Here is a 6,000-nt window from a genome sequence, read left to right on the forward strand (position 1 = left end):
CCAATCTATCCCCTATTCTCCTCTTGGATGGCCAAGTCTATATCATCCTTTCTCCTATTATTCCATGTGCCAAAATATTGATTTCTCTTTCATTCTCTCTGTGAAATACCTCCTTTGCTTCAAGCCCTGCTCACTTTCCCCCTTTTACCCTCCCCAGGCCTTTCCCTCCAAGTAAACGACTTTCTCACTTCTTTAAATTCTTATTACATTCAGCTTCCATCTCGCTTTCCGGTTTATCTATTATCCTACCACAATTATTTGACTACATGTTTATCCCCCCTCCCCATCCCTATGTAAGGATGGAAGCTCCATGAGGGACACATCTTTATCATTTTATCCCTATAATATTGTACACACTAGATGTGTAATCAATGCCTATTGAGTTTAAATAAACTAAAGACCTTTGGCTAACACTTCTCTTATTTGTCTGTGTGGGATGGAAGAGCTGGGATTGTTGGTTACTCAAAGGATATTTGTCCTTTGAAATCCAGAGTGTAAATATCCCCCTGTCCTTCAAGGGTAGGGCATTCAGTTAATAAGGAAATTAGTGCAGATTAACTACAGATTTGCCAGTGGGTATGGGCAGGGAAATAGAGGCAAGATACCTAGGGAATGTTGGTCTTCTCTCCTCTGCTGTGCCCACCTTAGTTGAAAAGTGGGTAAGAACAAGGTTTTTGGCTGGTGGTGGTAATGTTTGGCCACATATACTGCTGAGGGAAGACCAGATTTCTTGCCAGGAGGAAACAAGGAGCCAGGTATGCTGCATTGTATGTGTGCGTGTGCATGTGTGTATGCATGTTCGTGTGTGTACATGTTTGTATGTGTGTATGGTATTTTAGTGTCCCAAGGGAAGGGGAGGAATAGACCATATTGAAAATTCCTCATGGACTTTGGTGTAAAGACTATTAAAGAATTTCCTGGTGATCCATCTTTATCGAAAAGTTATTAACAGCTTTACTGTAGAAGATAGATTTTGAAACCTAGGGTAGTTCTTTATTAGATGTTGCAGGAGTGCAAAGGTCAGAGGTGATGGGAACCTGCCACTCAGCAGTCTGAATAGAGCAGTGTGAGTGTGGGGAGAATGGAAGGAGGCAAAATGGGAAACGCCAAGAGAGAATCGACAAAGTAACACGCTCTTCCTGTACTTGGTGTTTCCTAGCTGTTCTAAAAACCAATTGAAACATTGAATAAAGCTCAATGTTATTTAAGTCCATTTTCCAGCCATCCCAATGTATACTACCAGTGAAGCCAAAGACAAAAAGGAATGTTCTCTATAGACTCAAGTAAGAGGTGAATGTTTAAGCACTTGCTATGTGCTGGGTATGATGCTAAGCTCTGGTGATACAGATGTAAGCAGGGGTGCCTGACTTCCAGAAGCTTATGTTCTAATAAATACGGAGAAGAAAAGAAAAAAATAGAAAAAAGTTAATGGTAAGGTATGAGGGTCACATGTCTAGCATGAAAATAGCAACTGGGAAGTAAGAGTGAGGCTAGATCCACAAACATTAAAGTAAAAGTTCTTCTCTCTGAGCCTAGAATAGTGCCACTGCAGGGTTCAAGGTTCCAGAGAGGGAAGTGAAGAGATGAGAAGATAATCACTTTTTGTGGTAGCCAAAAAACCACAGGAAACCAATGGTATGCCTATTGTTTGGGGGATGGTTGTATAGGAATTGAATGGCATGCTTGGAGATGTCATCAATGAGCTCTTGAGAAAATCAGGAAGAAAATATAAGAACTGATACAGAATGAAGTATGCAGACCCAGAATAGTGATATACTTAGTGAATACAATGGAGTAAACACAGTTCAGCTTGGGCTGGAATGACCCATTCAATCCTGAGTGTCTATACTGCCTTTCTCTAACTATTTGAAAGAAAGATGGTAGATTCCAAGAGCACTCTGCTCTATGTATTGTTAGATTTGGCCATTTTACTTAACTATACACAATGAATATAGAACTGGAAAGGCCTTAGAGGTCATCTAATCCAAACCAGACATTTTACAGATAAGGAAACTGAGACCCAATGACATTAAGGGACTAACCCAACATCATAGAGGTAGTACGGGCCAGAGGTGGAGTTCAAATCAAGGTCATTTCATTCTAGTACTAGTGCTCTGACCATACCCCAGTGCTTCCATGTTTATAAATTTGATCTAATTTCAATGGAATTGAGAATGGAATGAAACACAAAAAACAAGACATTAGCAAATCTCTTTTTAAGGTAATGATGGAGAAAGCATATAAGAATAGATAGATGGTCCAACGGATAGAAGGCTGGGTCTGCAGTCAGGAGGATCTGAGTTCAAAGATCATTATTAATATTGGACTTAGGTTCATAAGTCAGCTAAAATTTTGAATTAAGGGATAGGGAGGCAGAAAGAAGGGTCCAAAATAGTTGATCTGGCCTTCACCTGGGAATCTGTTATCTTCTAAAAGCAGCCTGACTGATGAGAAGAGATTCCATAGTCGCTGGCTGAGGCAAGCTGTGTCCCACCAATACAGTAGCATTTAGTAAGTGCCCCCAAGGGCCAGGACTGGACTTGTAAACATAGAGGTGAGCTATGTCTCTGCTTAGGAGCTTATATTCTACAGGGGACACAACAAGAATGCACAGAGGTATATACAAAACACCTATGAAAGCCATGTGTGTGTGTGTGGGGGGATTTAGTGACAACTGGGCTGAAGCAAAGAACAAAACAAAATGATCCTTTAAAAGGAGGCACTCCATTTGAGTCTTAAAAGAAGCATATGGGAGCGAGAAGATCTAATGACTTGGGAGTTAGCGAGTTTTGGAGAACAGAAAGAGCCCGGAAGTCCAACCTTGGGTCTCCGTGATCTACAAACAAACAAACCAACCCCAAATCATGGGCTGCTTTTTGCCAGCCCATTAGAGATAGGAAACGCTTTTTCCCAAGTAGGAAGCAGCACGTTGTAGAGGGCATTGTGTAACATGGTGTGTTAAGGTACAGACTTGGGGGATAATGTACATATGAAGAGCAGCAAAGAGTCCCTGGTCCACAGAACGTGTAGAGGGAACGATGTGTAGAGGGAACGGAGCAGAAGATTAGGACCATGTTAGGAAGAGCTTAAGTGTCAAAGACAAAATGGCTATTTTTTATCTTAGTGTTAATAGGAACCACTAGAATGTATTGAATAAAACTGGGTATAGGAGGACCTTTGTTTTCATTAAATCGCTTTTCAGACTCGGGGAAGTTGGATTGGCTTCTCAGGAGACTGGAGTCAGGGAGACCAATTAGGAATTTATAATAGATGATGCAAGATGTAAAAAGAGTCCTGAACTAGGGTGACAGCTATGTAAGTAGAGATTAACGGATCATTCTGTATGAGCAAAGATACACGAACGGCATGCCACTGGAAAAGACAAAATTGGACCATATTGAACAGGCCCTTTTTCTTCCAGAAGATGGCAGACATATCTAAAAGAGCTGTTTGACAGGACTATCCCCACTCCTGTAAGACAGAGGCTTACTAAACGTAATATCCCCAATAGATGGCAGTGGACTGAACACCAGCTGGAGTAAAAATGGAACGTCCAGTGGAAAGAATTAGTCAAACCTTTTTTTTTTTTTGGGGGGGGGGGTTGCATTGGTGTGGTGGGTGAGATAGTGGACCTGAAATACTGTAGCATTACACTAACAACAGAACACAGTGACAGCTCTGTAGGTACTATGTATTTCTGAATATTTTAGGAGCGATATTTTGTTGTTAATTGTTAACACAAGGGAATTTCATCAGGTGCTTTGGTGTGAATTAAGCATTTCATTTAGTTCCCTAGTACAAGTAAGCAATATGGTATGGCCTTGAGCTATAACTTATTGAATATTTTGACCCATAAAACATCCGGACCATGATATTCTTCTTCTTAGGTGGGTGGAAAAGAAATCCTAAATGATAGAAGTGCAAAAAGATTCATACAAAGATTTGTCAACTTTAAAACAAAACTTAACTGTCAATTTTTTATACTAATACTTTTCCTCGGTTGGTCATAATGAGAAAAATTCTTGTTAAGCCATTTGATGAGTCACAGCCAATCTGGGAGAATTATTTTCCAAGCCTTCACAGACTTTCATTTCACAGAAGTTAATTGCCATATTATGTGGATGAATATTGACTAGCTCAAATGTGATTTGAATATTTGAAATATAATTGACTCTGATGGGTTTATGGAACAGTATATGAACCAAATTAAGAAGCCAAAAAGGCAAAAGCCTGTCATATGGTGATTTCTGTGTATCCAAAACCTCCTCTTGAATCTGCATATAACACAATTGATCTAGTTTTAATTTTTATTTCATTTTTAATTTATGGAATAAAACAAACATTTCTGCAAAGAATAATAAAAAGATGATTTTGTATAAAACTGTAAATTTGCTATGTACAACTTGCTATTCCTTTCATGAGTACAATACAATTATCATGTAAATTTCTGTTTTCCCTCCCTCCCACCCTAGAGATGACTACCATTAGACACAAATAGGTGCATGTATACATACATACATACATATGCATATGTGTAAAATTGTTCTATATATACCTCTGTTTCTCAGTTCTTTCTCTGGATGAAGATAAGACTTTCTTCATATATCCTCTATAGTTAATTTGGGTTCTCTCAGTTGTCCTTAAAACACTATTGCTGTCATTGTATACATACTCTTGGTACTGCTCATTTCTCTCTCATTGTTTTGTGCAAATGGATCCATTTTTCCCAGATCACTGAGCTCCTCATTTCTTACAGCACAGTAGTATTCCATCACAATCATATACTATAACTTGCGCCTTCATTCCCCAATTGATAGACATCCCTGAAATTTCCAGTTCTTTGCCAGCACAAAGAGAGCTGCTATAAACATTTAAGAATATAGAGCTTCTTTTCCTTTTTCCTTATCCATGTTTGGAAACAGACACCAATAGTGATATTGCTGGGTCAGTGGGTATAGTTAGTTTCATGACTCTTTGGGTAGAAATTCTGATTGTTCTCCACAATGCTTTGATCAATTCCCAATTCCACCAGCAGTGGATTAAGGTCTCAATTTTCCCACATCTCCGATATTTGTCACTTTCCCCTTTTATCATTTTGGCCAGTGTAGCAGCTGTAAAATAATACCTCCAGGTTGTTTTAATTTGTGTATCTCTAATCAATAATGATTTTTATATAACTATTGACTGAATTTTTATTTTCATTATATTGCCATTATATTGTTTATATTGGGTAGACAACGTCAAACATGAAAATTACCTTGTGTCTTGGGAGCTTATATTTTACCAGAGGATATAATAATCATCCTAAGTATGGTCAATATGAAAAGAAAGAAAGGTTTTGGCTAGAAGCCCATGAAATGAGGATCAAAATTAGCTAAGACTTATAGGGTTTGGAGATGAAGAGAGAAGCCAATAGAGGCATGGTCTATAGTCTATACAAAGGAAAATTGATTGGAAATGGAAAGCCAAGTTCAGGCAACAGCAGACAGGTTACTTGGTTAGTAATGCAAAATGAATCAAAGTGCAATGAGTCTGGGAAGATGATTTTGTGAGAGACTGCGATGAGCATTCAATGCCTGGCTGAGTAGGAGGAAGAAGAATATATTTTCCATTTTGAAGTCATAGGGGTTAATGCAATCTTTGGGGACATGACAGTGAGATAATCTATATTCCAGCAAAGTTATTCTGGGCACTGTGGGCACTATGGCCTGCAAAGGGGGCTGATGGATAGCAGGACTAGGAGAATCCAAGGCCAAGATGGTGGAGTAAGCAGTAAGTCGCTCTCACTCTCCTTAATGGACTTGACAAACCCAGAAAATGACTACCCAGGAAACATCCTGGAGGAGTGGAGGCAGCAGAAAGATTGGGAGTGGGCTAAGGGCATCAATGGGGAAGGTCCCTTTTGCTGTGGCTGAAGGGAACCAGTGCAGGGCAGGTCAGCCCACCTCAGCAAACAGGCTGAGTGCCCAGGTGGTGGAGCCACCATGCTCCAGCACCAGG

This window comes from Petaurus breviceps, unplaced genomic scaffold (assembly GCF_028583685.1).
Source record: "Petaurus breviceps papuanus isolate PSGF00001 unplaced genomic scaffold, PetGlider_PUasm1.0 218, whole genome shotgun sequence".
NCBI lineage: Eukaryota > Metazoa > Chordata > Mammalia > Diprotodontia > Petauridae > Petaurus > Petaurus breviceps.